Raw genomic sequence first — 22,770 nt, forward strand, 5'->3', positions numbered from 1 at the left:
AGGATAATTTAAAGGTAATTTATTCATAAATTTTGCTATATTATATCAATAAATCAAGATTTTCTTCGGTTAATTTTTGATTTCTATCAGTATTGATAGTTTTAAACATACTAAAAGACGACTACATTAGTAGTAGAAGTATATTTGAAGTTGGTGAGATCTTCAGGAGTCTTGTTCGATGGAGGCATCTCATTATCAACTGATATTACGCCTAACCCCTTTTGCATAAACCGAAAATCAATTTGGTACAAACGTATTTATCATTTGTCGGAAGATTCAATGTGGATTATTCAACAGTCATTTTTTTTGCTTTCTTTTTATCTCCTAATTGGCTATCCAATCATTTAATCAAAACCTTGATTTCATTACATACATATTTTACCTCCAAAAAGAGACCCTAATGAAAGAGGGCTTTCGCAGGTAGATTTTCCCTTGAATAATATCGTGAAAAGCTGTTGTGTAATCTAATTAGAACCCAAACTTTGTATATTTATTTTATACGAGTTTTAAGCCATTTTTGCACAAAGAAGGAAAAATGAGTAGTTTATCTAAAAAGAAGTCAAAGTGGGCAATTTTTGAGCAATCCCTCAAAAATTCTGGGTCTAGTTTTGACCAAATTAATTATTATAATTTATAAGACTGACATTCCAGCGAATGTACTTGCATATGGGGGTCTCAATTATATAACAGTGACGTTATAGTCACACAGCAGCTTCCTTTTCCTTCAAATATTTTCTGTGAAGGGGAGATAAATAAAAATTAATAACTTACGAAAAAATGTCAAAGTTTTGCGCGCAATATCAAAACTATATTCGATAAAAATACTCGCAGGTATTTTTCAAAATCTTTAGCGGATATCAAATGTAGAACACATGACACATGGCTTTTAGAAGAATTAACAATTTATATGTTTATATGAGGGGGATGATAATTACTAAATGAATTATGCCCATTGATTGCGTAGGAATATTTAATATGCAATTATAATTGCACAATCCTAAAAACAACCATAATTTTCTAAAAATAAAGGTCTCATGTTGAATAAATACATATTTGAAGGTGTTCTGAATTGTTTCCGACCTCACTCCCTCTCGCAAATAAAAGCTAGTCATATCCATTTAGGATCTCTTGACAGTTAAATACCTAAGTTTCAGCCATTTTAAAGGCACACTTATTATGTAAGAATCGTTTGAGTAAGTTGATGCGAGTATTTTTGTTAAAATTGACAAAATCAAGTAATGAGCAGTCATTAATCTATTTTCTTTTTTTATTTGAAGATGTAACCTTTAAATAGATTTAAACAATGGCAGACATATAAAATTTGACAAGTCCAAGTCAATCAAACTCTGAGTCATTGAGACAAAAAAAAAGTGAAACTGCAAGTACTTTTTGGACGTGTTACAGAGAGGAGTTACAAGGAGACACTGTTGAAAAATAAAATAAACAATTCACAAAAAAATGTCTTGGATCTTTGTTAGGTTGGATACTTTTTAGATCACCCTCGTATTTATTAATGTTAAAACTCACCCTGAGGCCCTTTTTTTGGGGGGGAGAGGGGAGTATTAATTAGGATTTCAAAAGACGGTCCCATCCAACTTACTGTCTTGTCCCTGTTATCAATCCTTGAAAAACGCCCAAATTTTAAGGGCCATGATTAAGTCATGATTTTCACTAATATTATCATAAGATACTTTAATTTACCAATAGATAGAGTTGAGTAATTTGTAAACAAAAAACGGACTTTAAAAATTAAACAAAGAAAAGCGGTGGTTGCGTTGCCTCTTTCTCCTTTTTTATTCATTATTTAATAGGTCGGCCTAGCGTTTACTTCTCCTTCTGAAGTATACATTATTGCCTAACTTTGGTGTAAATTGTTTTAAAAATGCAAAGCATATGAGTTTAAATGTAATTATAATTTTTTCCCCTTATATTCTATTTCAATAAAAAGTGAAATAATTTTGCTTTTTTATCATACTAGTTATATAATAAATTACTTATATTAATGCTAAAATCATATTACAAAAATTAGCCTGAAAATAAATTAGTTCTTGTGGGGTTAATGTTTTTTAAAAAATTGGTTTGGACCTAGTTTTCCCATACTCAGTGATACCATATCAAAATATGAGAAGAAAAAAAATAAATAAGGTCCTGGTCGAGACCGAAATGAAATACCATAAAACACCTTAAAAACCTGTCTCTCATTAACTTTTTTTTTGTACAGGAGCACTATAGATCTATCACTTTGATATATTGATTTTATATCGGAATCTTTTCTCTAAAAATAACGAGGGGTAAAAAAAAATCCCCCAAAAACAGTTGCTAATAGTTTATTCACGGTTAACAAGAGTTAACTGGAATTCAACCAATCATGAACGTTCATAACACTAATAAGGGAACGAAAAGTAAAAAAATACAGAGCTGACAATCAAAGACAATGTATATTTTGAAGTTAGTGATGTAACGTCCTGCAAATTTTATTATGAGAACTGTCCAGATCAAATTTATATTTGATTTTACTAAGATTATAAAATCTCAGAGAGGTCTAGGATTTCCAGACTGAAACCCCCTCAACACTAATATTTGCGTATCAACAGCTCAAACGCATCTCTTCCCCTTATTTCAAGGATGATGATCTATGTATCATGCACTCCTCAAAAGAGCCGCAGGTTGAGCAATAAAAAGAAGAAGAAAGGTCAATTATATGCACATTGAGACTAGATAAGAGCCTTCATTCAACAGCTATTAAATGATTCTTCTAATTAGGTGTCAGCGTAGGAAATAAATATTTGACCCCTTGTCGATTTTGTAAATTTCCCTACAGACAAAGAAAATAACGTCCTATAATTTTAAACGTAGGTTTATTCAAAGAGTAAGATACATTATACCAAGTGGTCCATTGAAATCTGAACACTTACGAATTCAATACGTAATTAAGATTAAGTGATTTAAATTAATTGATATTTCGATAAATTAAAGCACAAACAATTAGTAGATTTGAATAGTAGTAAATTTAGCGTGTGGGTCTTGTTATTGCTGTCAACCTAAATAGGTGTTTGCATTTTCTTAACATGTAATCATCATTATTTCATTCTTGAGGAGAGAACATCTAAGTATAAAGAAGTTCATGAATGACGGAGAGTAACAATGATAATTTGTTGGGGAGTTATTCAGTGTAGGTCTTTGTGGAACACGACAGTAAAATTGAGGATCAGAATGGGAGTAATTATTGCCTATATCATGGCTACCAGGTGGTCCATTAAATTTAAACACTTTGAATTTTAAACTTCAACAAGATATCATTCATTCATTAACAATAGAATTCCAAAAAAATTAATAATATATATGTATCTGAGCTCTCTTAATCATTTTTAGTCACCCTTAGTGGCAATGATGGTTTCGAGGCGGAGGCGGAATGCCTGGCATCTGCTGCAGTATCTGTCAATATGCCCCAGGCTGACAGTGGCTTTTATGGGCTCGGTGTTTGGAACAGACACTACAGGCCTTCCCCTCGACATGAACCCAAAAGGTGTAGCCGAGGGAGTTCGAATAAGGGCTGTAGGTTGACACAAAGAGTTAAAAAGAACTCAAAAGACTAATTCAAAAAGGTCTTACAAATGAGGAGATGGGTTTCTTTCATTGCTTGTGTCAAAAGTGGCCTCTCCACCCTCACAAGGCTCTTTCCACTCAATTTTTGGATATCTCTCTGGACAGTCCGTTGTGAAGCCCCAAGATCTCTTGCATGGGCGCTGATGGACTTGAGGGTATTGACATGGACTGTATTTTTTAAACTCATGCAGGTCCAGTTTGGCCTTTTTGGCAGAGCCTTTCTTCTTCTCCAACGTTTTAGATTTGCTTAAGGTATAAACGGTGGTCCTGGAGACGACCAATGGCTGGGTGTGCGCGAATGGGAAATTCGTCGATCACGTTCAAGTGTCATTTTCTCGACTTGTTCGTAAGCTACAGAGCTCACGTTTGTCTTGTTTTCTGACAAATTACTAATACGGTAATATATCGAAATATGAATAAATTTCAATGTATCAAACTTCATTAATTGATGAATTAGTAAATATTCCGATTCTAAAGGACAACCCGGTACATACTGAGTGGGATTTATGTGTATTCTCTTCCTCTTGTAACTGCTTGCAACTAATACAATGAAACGTGAGGCCAGCGAAGCTGCTCTCCACCCAAAGATTCTTCAAATTAACGACGTTTAAATTCCTTTTATATATATATATATACCGAAAAAGCTTACGATTTACAACTTTAATTATATACCTAATTTTTATGTACATAGGGATGTATTTCATTAAGAGTCTCTGAATACCTATGTAACATAAGTAAGGAGAAATAATCATTACACTAACCAAAACGTCCTTTGCCCTTTACAAAGAGATATAAATATGTATAAAATGCTGTAACAACTCAACATCAGTACGTAGACTGAAAATACTTTTTCGTCATGAATATTTTAATGCTTACTTATGTGCAGTATATTATCATATTGTGAGTCTTTGTGATTACTATGGAACCCATATACTCAAGATATTCAGAGTTCAAGGCAAAATGGCGACAAAAATTTTCCAAATACGATCCAACTAATCTTATGACTCGACAACTTATTCAGAAAGGATATAAATACTTTTTTCATTGTGAGAAAAAGTTGTTTTTTAAATAAAAAGAATAATCATGACTAGAGTTGTATAAAATAAGACGTATTACGCGTGTAATATGTTTTTCAGTTGGCACTCTGAGCAATGTTTTTTTTTTTTTTTTTAATTTTCAAAGCTGTTACCTAAATTATTTACTTCTTTAAGAGAGAACATTAAATTATAAGGAAATCATATGTGCATGTGACAATGCAACACTGATGAGCTGTTGCAGAGAATGAGTCCTTTGTTGGACTCAAAGTAGGAATGAGGATCGACTTCGGAGTAATCCCTGCCTCTGTCCCTCCCGGATACAGGATGTGATTCGTGTATAATACCCTCCTTTAAAGCAGGGATGCTCAACCTTTTTTAGTACCACTAGTTAGTAAAATATTTATTTAACAGAAGTAACACCTTACCAGCACTAAACACTTTTTGCTTCAGTGACAGGGGCGTTCGCAGGATTATATTTTGAAGGGGGGGAGGGGGCTTAGTTTTTGAAAAAAATTTCTAAAAGAAATTCAAAATTAAAAATTTTTTGTAAAAAATTTTTAAATCTATAACTATTCTCAAAAAATTCATATATTTTGAGATATTTACAAAATTCACATCAATTCTCAAAAGAATAAGTTTTTTTTGGAAAAAAACCTCAAAAACAGAAAGTTAACTTCTAGTAAAAAACAGCCCCTCCAGCCCACCCCTGAGTTATATAGCACAGGCCAGGCAAATACATACAAATATCCAAAAATGTTACAAAGGTCCACTCATTGAGGTCGGCATCATGCATCTAGGTAGAGACGACAAATAAATTGTATATTTTATAATATGGGTAATGGTGTTATTTGAAGAACGTCATTTAATTTCTGAGCAAAAAATCTAGGAGAGAATATTGAGATTGATGGTATACTAAAATTGGGCCATGAAGGTAAACGAGTTAACAACCGTATGTACCCAAAATGTTTTGTCGAGGGGGTTGGCATCAGGGCTGCAAGGGAGCCAAAAGACCCATTCAAAATCGTCTTACAATGGATGAGATGCGTTTTTTTTTATTGCTAGCCTCTCCAACCTCTCAAGGCTCTTTGCACCCACTTTTTTGATAGCTCCATGTATAGTCTGGTGTGAAACCCTGAGATCTTTTAAATGGGCCCTCATGGACTTGAGGGGACTGCCTTGGGATTTTTTTTTAACTCCTCAAGATCCAGTTTGGCCTTTTAGACAGAGCCCTTCTTCTTCTCCAACCTTTCGGTCTTGCTGACGGTGTAGACAGTGGTCTTGGAGACACTCAATTGCTTGGAATGCGCCAATAAAAATTCGTCGATCACGTGTTAAAGTGTCATTTTCTCGACTTTTAAGTAGGCAGGTAAGCTCAGGTATGTCTTGTTTTGTAAATTATTAATTATGCTTTAATATATCGAAATATGAATTAATTTCAATCACTCATACTTAATTAATTATTAAATTAGTAAGTGTTCCGATTTCAATGTACCACCCGATACATAAATATCACTACGACCAAATGTTATTAAATTGCTGCTATTTGTGCAAGTTTTCGATATAAAAAAAACCTTTCCCGAACCTACTCGTTCTACAAGGATTTATTGTACCTAGAAATATTCATAAGATGTAAATACAAGTATCAAATTGACATTTAAAAATAAATGAATAAAAATCACAAGGCATAAATATACGTTAACGACTTGTCTTTAGCATTTTCAAAAAAATCAAGAATAGGAGGGAAAAAGAGCAGAATATCCGTCTGTCAAACAAACAAGCAAAAACTGTACTGTCAATCAAAATATTATGTAGGCATAAATGCCAAGAAGACGTAGCAAATAATTAATTAACTAAAAATAATTGGAATATGGGATTTTGTTTGTTCGTTTTATCCTAAATATGTTTGTTAGTTTTTGAGTTCGGTCTAAAAATCCTAGACCGGTCTCGTAATACAATTCGGTCAATTACCATATATAATCTTTTTTTTAAAAAAAAACGGTTGAAATTTAGATCTAGACTTTTAGACTGCGCCCTGTAACAAAAATATTGCTATCGAAAAATATGAAAAAAATAAAATTCTATCTCGGACCAGGTCTCAACAATAATATTGACGAATTCCGATCTGATTACTTTATAATTGTAACTAATTCGGATCAACTTCGGTCTTAACAAAAGTGACACTATTGTTGATGAGTCCATGTTCCAGATAGATTTTTTTATTCAATTTAGTGTTAAAGTGATTTTCTACTAGAGCAAAAGTCGAACCATTGACTCAAATTTCCTTCCCTACAAAAATGTATCTTTCTATATAAAATAAATTTGACTGAGATAATAAAGAAGATATTATTTTAGAAAAATGAAAATATGGTCTCAGTTTGACTTTTAGTATGGAAAAAAAATCATTTAACACCGAATCTCGGACATCAAAAGCTTAATAACCATCATTGTTAGTTTTAAAGACTAACAGTTTTTTATCAAACTAAAGCTTTTCAAAATGAAAGATTTTTTTTTAGCATAACAAAACTAATATTTTATATAAATTACTTATCTATCAGAGACTATAAAATTTTCTTGCACTCCTAAACTTAATATTTGTAGAAACTACTTAAACAATACCCCTTTTTGAATGAACAATAAACACCCATAAATCAAAAAAATCAAACAATCTGGACTAAGTGTCAGTATCACGCAGCTACATCAAACTAAAAAAGATGGCTATTCCTAAAATGTGTTCAATTTATTCACAAATAACACCCTTAAGAAAGTGGAATTTACTAATACATGTCAGCTATGAGGCCCTGTCAATAGGAAGCAAGTTGAGCCTAAATCCCACTCAAATCCTAATTGTCTTTCAAAATATTCCAAACCTTCTAAGAATGTAAAATACACACCTATTACACAGTTACTAGTAGGATTAAAGCAGCATTCTTGTGTCAATAGCCCCCCAACCTCAAATATGATATTTAAAATGGACATGTCCAATGACCAAAAGATAAAGTTAACTTATAGTCATCTTACATAATTTGAAGGAGGGTTGGGAAAGAAGAATAAAAGAATATCATCATAAAAGGCAAGTGATTGGACAAGCTCATTGAATTTTACCTCTAATAATTAAATACTGCCAGACCCCTTGACCAACTACGTAATGAGGAGAAATACACGAGGGTAGAATAAGATCTTATTGACTATGAAGGTCTCTGTGTGTAGGCCTCTCTTATGAAGTATACAATAAAAAGATTTATGAACAAATTATGACAGGTCATAAATTATAATTATCTGCGTATTAGAAAGAACGTTAGAGGGGCATATCAAACTTAAGTACGATTCAACTATTTACAATTATCATAATAATATATAGGTATGATTGTTAGTATTTGAATTATTGATAATAGTAGTACAGTTACGTAAGGGAATGGTTATTAAAATGAGTTTTTTGAAGTGACAATTAAGTCTCGCCCACAATTCAATGCTACTTTTGCATCATATACATACATATGTTTTGTACAAGTTGCAACTTGTACAAGACAATGATACAAGTGGCAATTTCTTCGTTTGTAAGTGCATTATTTAATTACAACATTGGCCGCTCTATCATTTACTTTCCATCTATTAAAGTTACATGGTTATTATATATTTATGTTTGAGTAATTTTTATCAAAATTGTCAGCGATTACGCCTAGTCTTGTGTCAGTCCTTATTAGAACAGAAGACAACAGTCCCGTAGAGCTCCCCCCTCGGTCCGGTCAAGTTTAGTATTGCATATAGGTACTAAAACTTATGAAGTTTGGTCCTTGATGACGTGACTCAAATGAAATTCTTCTGTTTTTAATCAGTTCTAGTACTGATTAAAAGTCTGAAGGACCGGTCCTAAGATTGGACTGGACCGAATAAATAAGGACTGATACAACACTAATTATACCATTAGTATATCAATTCTCTGGGGCATCCGTAAGATTAAATATTTGGAATGGTTCTTAGAAAAAAATTTCAAATATTATTTTTTTTGGAATTTTTTTTCAAAAATCCATAACTATTAACAGAAAATTAAGTTTTATAGAAAAAAAAATTCAAAAACTAAAATTCAATTATTCAATTCTTTTCCCTCAACCAATTGAATACTAAATTTTTGCGAAAAAAACTTCAAAAATTTACATCTATTCACAAAATATATATTTTTTGAATAAAAAAATTTCTAATTTTAATTTTTTTGGAAAAAGATTTTAAAAATTTACTACTACTAATTTAGCTATTTATAAATTTTTTTTTTTTTTTTTTTTGGGGGGGGGAATTCAAAATTCCATTATTATTTACAAATAATTTCAAATATTAAATATTTTCATCCTGACCAAAAAAATTCTAGTAAAGACCTTCTCCCTGTGGACGCCTTTCAATCTCATTTTCTGGTTACAACTTGTACACAAAAAGTTACCATAGATTTGAAATGAAGATAACTCAGTGGTCTTTGAATGGTTAATATACTAACGGTGTAAATTATAACTATATTGATGAAAAGCACATGTTGATATTGTTAGATTCGAGTTAATACGCAATTTAAAAAAAAGTAGACTTTGCTAAAGTGAACAATTTTTCTAAAAATGTCACTTAACTCGGTCCAATTTTTTTTTTTTTTTTTTTTTTAAATTTGACTTTACTCGAATAATCAAAACTAATCCAAACATGGAATATTGATTAGTTTGATTGTCACTCCTCAGAAGGACGGTAAAAAATACAGACAAATGGATCGACATACACTAGTAAAAACTTAAAAAAACTCGAAATGTTTGCCTCGAATCCAACACTACTCATTGGTAATTAATCAGTGGCACATTATAAAGTTCAAATGCCCTACATTTATAATACTTATAAATGCACAATAAATGTGTTTTATTAAATGACTTATGAGGTAAATACATTAAGTGTAATGAGGCGTAGAAATTGCAACTTGTTCAAAATCGCAACTTACAAAAAATAGATACATTTTCTAGATTAACAAAGCAAAGTTTTCTATATGATCCAAGTAATGGCAATATGGTCATATTAATGAGTTTTCGCAGGTATTTTGCATGTGACAAGGGGGCGTTCGCATGGAGTAGTCTAGAGCCCCCTCAAATTAAGGAATTTTTACTTTTTACTAGATAATTGAACATTTGATTGATTTTTTTTCTTCAAAAAATTTAATTTTTTGTTAACAGCTGAGGATTTTTGAATTTTTTTAACCAAATTTTTAATTTTGTGTGAATACCTGTGGAATATATAAAAATCTTCAAAAAAAATAAATATTTGAAATGTAATTTTGACATTTTTTCCCAAAAAATTAAATAAATTTAGAAAAATAAAAAATGAAGTCCTTTAGGTAAATAATAGAATATTATGACTTGATTTCATACATTTTTATTTCAAGGTCCATAGACACTAGATGCCTCAGACCCGTAGTGATTGAGGGATTCCAAAAGACGGACATTCAAGGGAGTTCTTGGAGAAAATTTTACTGGCGAGGGGCAGTTCAGAAGGGATTTCTTTGTCAAAAATTCCTTCCCGCGCATACACTCCTCTCGATTGATGAACAACGATCCCAAATTTGGTATCCTACTCTAAAGAGGGGTTTTATTTAACACTTTTTAACCCCTTCTTCCCTCCCCCCTCTATGTTTCTATCCTTTCCTTCTTTCATAGTTAGTCTATGTAAAACAGTCATTCTATTGAGCGTTTTGGGAGGATATTTTTTAAATTAAAGCTAAAACTTTCAGCTATCAAATGAGAAAGCTATTTGAGTATATTTGTATTGAACCTATGAGCCTCAGAATAAAAAGTACCTATTTTCAACTTTAAACAAAGATAACTTGAGTTAAATGCATGATCCAGACCATTTAATAATGTTTTTTGGGATTTTTTTTACATTTGGTTTGAAAATGTATACACAAAATTTAATCCTATTTTCAAGATCAAACGCTTAAAATAGCTTTGAGCCTTAAAAATTGTCAAAAATAACCAAAAAAATTAAGATCTTTTTCTGAAGGCTACGAAGCTCAGAGAGAAAAAAATAAGGCCGTATTTGGAATCAAGGGATCAAATTCTACTAAGTTAAGCAAAATAGAATGCTATTGATCCCATTTTGCTATCAAACAGTGTTATTAGCAAATTTATATAGTTTCTGATCCTTGTATTTTTTTGTGATCTGGTACTAACAATACATACACATATAGGACTGAAGAAGACAGACACTACATATATGGTCCTATCGTCTACATATATACATAAAATTAGATATGCAAATGACTCTCGAAAGAAATCCTGTTTGAGTCGTGTTTTTTTTTTATTTATTCTTTTTAATAATAAAAAAATATTTCTTGGAAAATAAATATCTTCAGTTTTATTTTCTGCGCAAAAAAAACAACGCCGTTGATAATCAGATACAATTATTCGAGCTATACGATCCGGTTTTAGCTTTCAAATTAATCGCATTCCCTCCACGCTATCTTACATAAAGATTTCAATTAATCTATTTTGTTATTGTTTCTCCTTATTTAATCAAATTTTAATTGGTCCTATATTATTTTAAAGGATATGAAAATGAGAGATTAAATTTTTTGTTCAGTTGTCAGTGACCTACATGTTTAAAGACACTGATAAATCCATACATATTTTGAGGAATCAAAATGAAGACGATACCTTCTTAATTGAACAAGACCAAGATGGATCACAATAAACCACATCACTACAGAATACACATCTGGGAATGAGTCCTTTTTTCAATGTATGTTATACCTATGTACAATGGTTGCAACACGTTGTGAGAAGAGGAATTACATCCAGTGAATACAACCATTTCTAACTTTCTAGATAAGAAAATGTAGATTAAGTACCTCCACATTAATTTTTGGTTTTTTCCATACAAACTAAGTAATGTGAGGCGAAGAGAAATCAAAATACATACATACATTTGTGTCAAATCTATTCTTACTTTGCCATAATACAAATTATATATAAATGTGGCCCATCAACACAAAAGGACGCTCAAAGGATTTTTATCAATTTTTTAATTGAATTAAATATATTTGTGAAAAATTGGGCTGCATGCAAATGTGAATAAAAAAATTAATTGGGATTTTCTGCTATTCTTGATTTTTTTAATGTTTAGAATCAACATCTAAAAATTTATCTAGTAATAAAACAAAGTAATAACATCAGCTCCTGCTTACGTCCATCTAAAAGGACGTTTCATTAAGGAAATGAGGGCATTTCATTATTTGACCATTAAATATAATTTGAGTACTCAATGAGTTTATACATTTTGGCTGAATTGAGTGAAACAATTGATGTTTTGGAAAACATATTGCTAATTGCCGTGAAAATCTACTTAAAAAGTAACAAGGATTCAACTTATGAGCCATCTAGCGAGTAAAAAATTCATGAATGTATGAAAAGCCGTCACCAGGAGCACAGTAATGCTCCTGATTCATATACCAGTTTTTTGTTTGTTTTTTTAAATTTTTATTTTCCAAAAATGGAGATCTATTCACAAAAAAAAAAAGTTGGGGAAAAATTTGCAAAATCCGCTGCTGCTTACAAAAAAATTAAATTTCAAATATTATATTTGTTTGTAAAAAATTTGAAAACCTAAATTTTTGGGGAAATTTATTCCAAAACCCACAGCTGTTAAAAAAACAAAACTATTTTTTGGAAAAAATTTCAAATATTTAATTTTTGGAAAATAATATCAAATATCAAATTTTTTGGAAAATAAATTCAAATATTATTTTATGGAAAATAAATTCAAATATTATTTTATGGAAAATAACTTCGAAATCCCCGACTGTTCTCAAAGATATAAACTTTTATTATAATATTTTTAGGAGAAAAATACATTCATATTCACATTTAATTAAATCTTTTGGAAAAAAATTTGAAAAGTTATATATTTTGGTGGAAAAAATTCAAATATTACATTTTTAGTAAAAAAAAAAAAATCTTTATTATTCATATATATAACGGGAGTTGCATAAATACGCGGACTAATTTTTAAACGCTTATACATCGAGGTTCCGTGACCGGAAATAAAAAATTCCGCCTCAAGTAACTCGGTAAATCTTTTGGCTTTGTTTGTGTTTTTCTTACTCGAATCTAATGAAGACGTTTACAATGAATGACGAGGCCAAATGTCATCTGGTTGCCACTCTCCTCCGCGCCGTTAGGTCTGTCAAGGAGATAATCAAGGATACTGGACTATCCAGGACTACTTTATTCATGGTCCAGAAGCTTGTCAAGGAGGGAAAAGATCTGAAGGAGTGTGTTCAGACCGGCAGACCACGGAAAATCAATGTGGATGAGGTGAAGGAGGCCTTCATGGGCAACCCAAAGACTGCTATGACAAAGGGGGCTGAAGACATGAATGCTCATAAGGCTACCATTTCCAGGGATGTAAAAGAAGTTGGTGACTGATCTCTAAGGATGATTGAGAAACCTTTATTGTCTCAACTTCAACGTGATAAGTGCCTAGAACGTTGCAAAGTCATGCTGAATAATATCAAGCATGCCCCGGCTAGTCGCATCATCATTTTTCAGATGAAAAGAATTTCAGTGTTGATCCAGTGTTCAACAGGTCAAGTGACCGTGTGGTGGTCTTCAATTACAACAGGGACATGGTTGCGGATCTTTGGACAATCACCACAGTCATCTGTGATGATGTTTGGTGCCATTGCATCAAATGGGGCAAAAATGGATCTAATTTGGTTCAAAGCTGGTTTCCCGCTTAAATCAGAGTCCTACTTGGAGATTTTGAAGGACAAGGTCCTTCCATAGACCCTCAAGATCTCAAATGGGGTCCCTTTATCTTCCAGCAGGATGGAGCACCTGCACATACCTCTGGAATTACTCAGGACTGGCTCGCTGCCAACATGCCATTTTCGAACAAAAACATTTGGCCACCTCAATCACCTGATTTGAATCCCCTAGACTACAGTGAGTGGTGGTAAAATGAGAAGAAGGCCTGTGCTACCCGCCACCCGAATTTGGATTCATTGAAGGCCAGTGTCAATGAGCAATGGGCAGCCATGGAAGACCATTACATCATCAATGTGTGCAAGCCCTTCCACGGGCGCTTGGAGGGTGTCATAGAAGCTGATGGCGGTTATATTCAGTAATTATAGTAAATTTAATACCAGAACAAATTCTGCATTATATAATTCCCAAAAAAAATACGTCATACGAATTTTATTACACATTTAATTATTTGCCACAAATAGTCCGCGTATTTATGCAACTACCGGTATATATATATATTTTTTCATAACTTAGAAAAGTAATATATGGTTTAATATCAGCAATAAATAAGAATCGGAATCGCAAATTAAACAGTATTTTACCGATGTCAATCCAGATCCGATTCCAGAAAAAAAACTACTCGATTCTCCGATTTGATTAATCGTCCCATTACTAATGGAAATAATCGAGTTGGACAGGCATTATAGAATTTATTCCATTAGCCAAAAACCCGTTAGAAACCATTTAAATAGGATAATTCTAACTATGTTAATTTTATAGCAAAAATAAAGGGAAAAAACGCTGGGAACTTTTTACTATTAGGATGTAAATGAATAAATTGGATATTTCTATTTTTCTGATTTTTGTTCAAGACAGTTTTTGTGTTAACTCACCACAAAATATATATTTAATAAGATGTTTCTTTTCATCAAGTTCAACTTCATTTAGGATTTCCGCATTTACAACAATTAGGTACACACTCAGGTATGTAGTATGAACATGAAGTAGTAGCAAACATCGCAAGAATCAACTAGGAGGAAGAAAATGTGTCTGGTGCTAGGGTGGTTACTAGGTTATGACTGAGCCAAGGAAAGGGACTTTTACTATTATTTACAGGGTCCTTGATTTAGCAAACAAACACGTTAATAACAAATAATAACCATTGTCATAATGATTATTGCAAGAGACAAATTTTTTTAATTGGGTATGCACAAGGTGGGGATTTTAAATCTGGACAATTTAAGGATATTACAATTTATTTCCCAAAATTATTTCAGTAATTATCTAATCTTTTGCTTTGTCATGTAGGGGGTCCATTATAGTGACTGCAATCAAGAAATCAAAGGGTCGTCAGGATTCTATTGGGGAAGGATTAAAAAAAAATCAAATTATTTTTAAAAATCCATTACTATTTGCAAAAAAGTTACACTTTTTTGGCGAAACAATTCAAAAATCCAAAGTTATTCACAGAAAATTAATTTTTTTTGATTTTTTTTCAAAAAATCCATAACTATTCACAAAAAAATAATATATTTTTTTTGCTCTCCTGCATAATTTGCCGGAATGAAGAAAAAGTCTTATTGTGAAAAGCAAAAATTCCTTAATTTTGAGGTGGGGCTACATCCCTCCAGCCCACCCCCTGTGGACGTTGTTTCCTTGTTGATTAGATTTATATATATATAATACATTTTTTTACCCCTCTCTACAAATAAAAAATTTAATCCTGCCAATTTTCTAACAAAAATTCCTCCAGCCCCCTGCGGACATCCGTCCCTCTAAATAGTTTGGCTAGTAAATTGAAAAAGACTTATTTTCTTCTAATTATGTATTTTTCAAGGTTTCTTGCGTCAAGTGTAACAATTTTGCTCACGCACACTGTAGACTAATTACTTCATTATGCCAGATTATGAAATTGTCACAATATTGCACTAATTTTCTACGTAGGTAAGCCTCTTAAATATCTAAGGACATTACTGTCACTTAAATATAATATGTAGGACTCGGAAAGTCAAAATTCGATAAATTATATTATTAATAAATATAACAATAATGATTATAACATTGTATCTATGAAATATCGAACTTTTGGAGGTCAGTTGAGTAATACATAGATATATACAAGAATTCTTACTCCTTTGATGATTGCATCATAGAGGAGGTAAATATATGAACACGGAGATACTCGGAATATTAAATATACAGATACAAAGTGGGTACAGAAAACTGCAGAATTTACATTTTTATTTGGGGTAGTCCCTAATCACAACTTTGCTATTAGAAAAAACTCTCCAGAATCTCTAGAGGCCTTGGGAACCTTATGCCCTATTCTTGAGTGTAAAAAGTTATGACCCGACGTAATATTGTAAATTTTGTTAAAAATGAGATCCTGAACTCACATTATTTATCTACAATAGATTATTCATAAAATTTTGATAAATAAGGAGCGGAAAGACAATAATAATTTCTACAAGTACTGTTACCCCTATCAATGGGGGAATTGACACAAAATATTGTCAACACTTAAACTTGATATTACAGCTAAAATATCATTCATTAACTATGCTTTAAATTTTGTAAAAAAAGTACAGTATCACTAAAAATGCTATATTTTTTTGTCTCAACTTGCCCATTACCTCCCAAATCCAAATAAACAATACTCTATCATTTCATTTGTAAGATCTACGTTACAAAAATGTAATATGCATGTTTAGGAATATCTTGAAAACTTTAACCATCACAACAAAAATATAATCCTGGTTGATATAATTATGCTCTAGGCCCACGACACAGACATAATTTTATCACGAACAAATCAATTTTTCCATCAACAATATGATGATACGCACCCAGTTCTCTCTTTATTTCTGTCTGTACGTTCACAAGTACGATACCCACCCATGTATTGGCAAATTAGCAAATTATATGGAATCGTGTAAGATAAAAATGATTTTTTTATCGTTTTACAAAATTATGTAAGGAATACATTTAACATGTACTCTGTTCAAATACAATATTATTAAAAAATAATAATAACGAATCTAAAATGGTATGTCTTACCCTAATTTGACCCTATACCTCACGTGAACCTATCATTTTTTTGTTCGTTTTGCAGAACCCATTATTATGTTTTATATTTCGAATTATAAAAAAATATTTAATTGACTTTATTTTGTACGTGATACATGTTTGTAAGAAGAATCTATAAAAAAAAAAGACCCTCAAAAGAAGAGATGATGACCGGAGTATCATGTACATTCGTTTGCCCTCTTTTCAAGTGTATATCTTTTTTTCACTGCACAAATACATTTTCTATTCAGAACAATAAAAAACCCAAGTTTGGTCTTCTCAGGTCATTTTTGGCGTGTTACACGTCATTTAATTTGATAAAATGGGATTTTTGGGTCGAAATTGGGCATTTTTAAGAATCTTGAACCGTCCTAAATATGATGATTTGAGTCAAAAATTGTACTTTCCTCCTGTTTCATGAAATACTAGTAGTAGTAGTAACCGGCATTTCCCAGAGTAATTAAGGGTCGACTAAAAGAAAAGTTGTGCTTTAATAATGTAGAAGATAAATCCCCCAGAAATACTCAGTGTCATAGTGCTTTTTACATGTACACATTTGCACGTACTCCATCAATTCATATCCTCAAACAATAATAAGAGTTAGGGAATTTTTTATATATATAGGAATGATTGATGAGTACTTTAGTCTTAAGAGTGTTCACTAATAAAAGCAAACCACATTAATTTTAATATAGCAGCGTTTATATTATATCTAAATCTTAACATATGCGTACCTGAATGATAATTGATATAAATAAGAGACCAACAACAAAAACATTCAGAAACAGTGCTCTTTGTATACACCTACACGGTTCCCGGACTTTTGGGGGGACAGTTATGTATCTATATATTGATGTATACTCCATATAGTCCAAAAATGGACTATATGGAGACAGCCAATAATAGAAATAGGTCAATTAGTTCGCACTCTTAGTAATATTAGTATAATGCAAAGTTATTTTTTGCTTCTTCCCACAGAGCAGTCTCCTTCCTTTCAGTTTCTTTTATCTTTATTTTCTCCTGCAGACTAGCCCAATTTTTCGTTTTTAGAAAAAGTTTCGGTTCAAACTACCAATTTTATCAATATTTTTATTATCAGTATATTTATAAATGAGCTCAAATTAGTAAGGAATCTTACATTTAGGGGAATTTTCACAACTATTTCTATATATTTTGTTCAAAGATGCCCGGAAAGCATTACTTTGAAGCATTTTAATTCACATTATCGTCATAGTTATAACAATAATCTGTTCAACATTAAGGTTTTCTTGCATTCAGCAAACACTTGTCGCTAAAACTGCCTCCATATAGTCCTCAGAAAGTCCACACAGGGACTTATGGAGAACGTGATTCGATTGGTTGTCTCCATATATCTGGACAAGTTCTTTTTATTTTCCAAAGCTACTGTTATTATTATTTAATTCTCGAACAGGGAACATCAAAGTATTAAGTAATAACCACTGAGTGAATGTGCTCATGAAATACGAAGAGTCATTATGGGGGTTTGCTCGGGACTAATAAATATAAGTTTCCTTCTTGGACTCAGAGTAGAATTGTGAATCAACGTCCGATTAATTCCATCCTTTAAGTCCTTGTTATATATTTAGTGTTGTGTTAGTTGTCCTTATTTAAGCCCCGCAGTCCAGTCCGATTCCACTTGTTGGTCCTTAAAGAAGGTAAAATCAATCCCTTGTGACGTCAATGAAGGTCTTTCTCCATTTTTTTAATATTTACATTATTCTATTATATAATAAAATAAATTATATAACTAAGTAGCAATATAATATGTTCGTATTAAATTGTTTTATAATCATAAAGGATGTGTTCATTAATCTTAAGATATATTTCATATATTTTATTTGGCTTAATAAGCTATCAATATTTCGAATGATCTTTAGTCCTAAGGACCGATCCTAAGACTGGACTGGACCGAATAAATAAAGATCGACACTATTTATGTATGGAGTGAGATTTGACCGCATAGCTGCTCTTCTCCCTGAGATTTTTCATGCTGTCAGGATTATCCAGTTCATTTTGGGGTTCCTTTATTTTTACATACACGAAGGGCATGTTTTATACATCTCTGATTTTAGGAATAGTATAAGAAGCTTAACCCTTTACCACCCAAAAGTACTTCAAAGTCTCTTTTTAAGTAAATACTTAATATAACATAGTTAATATTTGTAAATGGAACCTAATTGTAATAAAAACTAGTCTATGATCAATATAAGGAATATGTTTTTGAAGGAAATTATATATTTATTTTTCTATGTTTAGAAATTTTTTATGAATTTTTACTGCTATTATTTCTAATCATTCGCTTGATTGTACTTTCAAAGCCATGGTACATAGATATGCCAAGTGAGTTGTGACCAAGTGGATTTCACAGTCTTATTAATATATTTCTCTTATTAAAAAAATATTTTTGATGTTTTTTCGTTTATATTATATTTTGATGCCTATAAAACTAAATAATAATGAAAATTTTTCTTTTTAATTCATTTGATAAAATTCAGACGGTAAAGGGTTAAAAATGGCCAATTTTGATCCAAAAATACCATATTTTTTCAAATTAGAATGGTCTTTAAAAGGTTAAAAATGACCTGAGAGTCCTCAAACTTTCCCAAAGTCCAATTGTCTAGGGTGGGTTGGTGGGATATTAACCCCATAAACGAACAGTCTTATTTACACGGTAACAGAGCAAGTATAATCATGATACCGACTTATATATTTTTATTTTTTTTGCACGAATTTATTTTTAACTAAAATATATATTATTTTTTGAGTGGTGCTGTAGGAGTAATGAGAGAGAGAGAGATCGGATGGGGTCAAGGATGATCTTTCTCAAATCAGTAATCAAGGAAAACGTATTCTTCTTCTTATATACCTATACATGTTCGTAAAGGCCCCTTATAAGGTATGAAGGAAGAGAATAGAAGTCAATTAGAAGAGAGAAAAGAAAAGGACAATCCCTTAAGAAAATAATCTTCATCAGGAGCTTGTCATGTTTTTTTTTTTTGCATTTTTTAAAAATCAATTTTCACTTGATGCATAAATGTCAAGGATCCTTCAGAATCATGCTCCTGATGAACAAGGGTACACATCATAATTTTCTTACTAGGGGCTCAGCAGGGGGTGGGCTAGAGGGGCATTAGCTCATGCCAAAAAAAAAAAAAAAAAAAAAAAAAAAAGATAAAAAAAAGTTTATACAAAAATAGGGATGAAATTTTTTTCATTCGTGTAAATTATGCAACTGAACAAAAAATTTAACTTTTTGTGAATAGCTGTGGATTTTTCAATTTTTTTTATTTATAAATTTCATATTTGAAAGTTTTTTTTCCCAAAAATGTAATATTTCTGACAAATTCATGTACATATATTTGAAGAGGCAACACGGAAACACTCTTGAACAAAATTAAAAATGTCTTATATATTTTTGTACATCATAAATGCCCAATATTTCATTTACATATTTCGTTCAACAATTATTAGGTTCAAATTTATGGGATTAGCTGAGATATCCAAGAATAGTAAGCATGGTTTAAAGCAGGGATGTTCAATCCATGGCCCCCAGGCTGCACTACATTGTAGATGCAATACTTACAAATAATCAAGAACATCAACGTCAGCTTATTTTTCATAAGGTATCAAATATTTCATGACATGTCATTGCTAAGTTCTAAGGCAATTATTTTACATTAGAAATAAATGTCGGGCTGAAAGATCCAGGCCTAGTGCTTGGGCCTTGAACGAATTCACCTCTAATCCCCACGGAGCAATGATACATTTTAAAATAAACATTGGGTTTTTTGCTGCATAAAGGAACTAATCAGCATAATATCAATTTGAATAAAATTATTTTTAAATATATTTATCAATAGACATAGATTTTGTCAAGGTTAATTGTAATACAAGGGTAGACCATAATATAATCATACTTGCTAGAATTTTCAATTGGATGTGTCGTACCGACTGCTCAAAAAGACAGACATATATTGACAAAACACGCAACCAATCATATTCTATGATGAATCTATTAAAAATCGTGATGGAAGACAACCATCAGTCGTTTACGCGTTTTGATATTACCTTGGGTTTTACGAATACATGATCTCACGGCCTTAGTTGTGATCTTATATATAAAATAGTTGAATATATTATAATATTCAAACTTCAACAACTTTCCCAATCAAAATGAAGAGGTTTTGTGATTTAAATGTGTGTTGTTGGTGGGGATGAAAACGCCATGATAAATTCAATTTCGGAAGGACGATCATCAATAACGTGATGTTTTCTCTCACCCAAACAAAAAAATTTAAATCACATCGCCTATTTATTTTATAGTTTGAAGGTTATCACACATAAAGTTCTTAGAAAATTAAAGTCCACTTTTAAAGTAAGTCATAAGACTTTTAGGTTCCTAGTTTGCGTTATTTTAGCGTGGAGGATAATGAACGAATTAAGACATAATTTAATATTATGTGTACACCTATTAATGGTACAATCATTGACGTTTTTGGTGAAATGTATATATCCCACATTAGAAAACTTCAAGGTATCAAATATCAAGGTAAATAAATAATGAATCAAATTTATTAATATATATATATGTATATATGTCAAAATGAAATGGTTGTAGGTTCAATCTTTGTACATATATATGAATGTTTGACAATTAAAATTAATGGTAATATAATTTACGTAGTTGAGAGCCCGGAAAATATTACAACTTGCTGGTACAATCTGCTTGTGAGTTGATTTTGTAATAATATGTTGAAATCGTTTGATTACAAATGTCTAAAATATTTTGTGGTATAAGCGGTTTAAGGCACTTGTTCTCCACTTTTATGCGTGGAGGAACGTTGTATGTAGATAGGTTAAGACTCCTCGATTTTATAATAAAGGATGACTCTGATTAATTAACCTTATTAATGTGGAAGGGATAATGGTTGACGTTTGAAGATTATAATATGCAAAGTTTTTAGAAATAAATTGTCTATTAGTTCAATCCAAAATTATACATTTCTCATCAAATGGTTTTTAAACAGGATCCTAGTATTTTTTTAAATTGTAGGATACCGTTAGAAAAAACTTAACACAGAGAAATTTAAGTATTACTTATTATATTTTAGGCTAGTCTTACATATAAATTCTACCTTTCTTCATTTTATCCTTATCCCCATGGTTAATAGTGATACAAGTTTATTCCCCCAAAGGCGTCCGCAGGGGTTGGACTGGAAGGGCTGTAATACCCTATCCCGAATTAAATAATTTTTTGGTTTTACTAGAAAATTTAATTCAATTTTAAAAATTTAAGTTTCTGAAAAAAAATAAGAATTTTTGAAATTTTTCTCCAAAAATATCTACATTTGAAATTTTTTGAGAACAACTGTGGGTTTTTCAATTTTTTCCTAAAAAATTAATATTTATATATAAATTTTTCAATTTTTTTTGAAAAAAGTTATTTTTTTGTGAATCACGATAGGTTTTTCAGATTTTTTTCCTAAAAAATTAATTTTTTAAAAATGAATTTTTGAGATTTTTCTGTAAATAGCTTTAGATTTTTGAAATTTTTTTATCAAAAAATTTAATTTCCTATAAATATATGAGATAAAATTATTTTCCAAAAATTTTACTTTCTCCAACAAAAATCAACCCCTCTCCCCCAAATATATATGTATAGATAATCCTGCAGATCCCTATGATACAATACAGCTTTTTAGAAGGATCTTTGACTTCCACCATGCTTTTTAATAGTGACGTCATAAAGTATGTACTGTTTCTATTAATCATATAATTTATACTGTTATATGTTCTTAATATACCGCTGCTGTCTTTCATGCCCAGCAAGCGGTACGGTACATCAAGTAAAAAATTATAGCAAGCCCTATTATATTTCTATTAACCTAAATTATCACTAATATTGTGCTGATTGGTTCTTTTTAAAGCCACACGTCCCGCTTTTTGAAATTCCGCAACTCGATCCGACCTGCAATAAAACACTTAAATAGTAAGTATGACAGAACTAATTTTTGGTGTTGCTGGGGATTACATAATTGTGAAATACACAACCCGATCCGCGGGGTAAAAGTAAACTCAATACACATAGTGGTGTGTCAGTCCTTATTTATTTGGTACAGTCCAGTATTAGGACCGGTCCTTCACTCTTTCTCTGCAAATTTTTATTTTATTTCAAATTTGAAAAAAAAAAATATATATCTTATATACTGATGTAGGTAAGATAATTTTAAATAATTTAACTTCTATAATTCCCCTATTAATCTAGCTATTTAACGAGTTAA

Source organism: Lepeophtheirus salmonis, chromosome 1, assembly GCF_016086655.4.
Source record: "Lepeophtheirus salmonis chromosome 1, UVic_Lsal_1.4, whole genome shotgun sequence".
Taxonomy (NCBI): domain Eukaryota; kingdom Metazoa; phylum Arthropoda; class Copepoda; order Siphonostomatoida; family Caligidae; genus Lepeophtheirus; species Lepeophtheirus salmonis.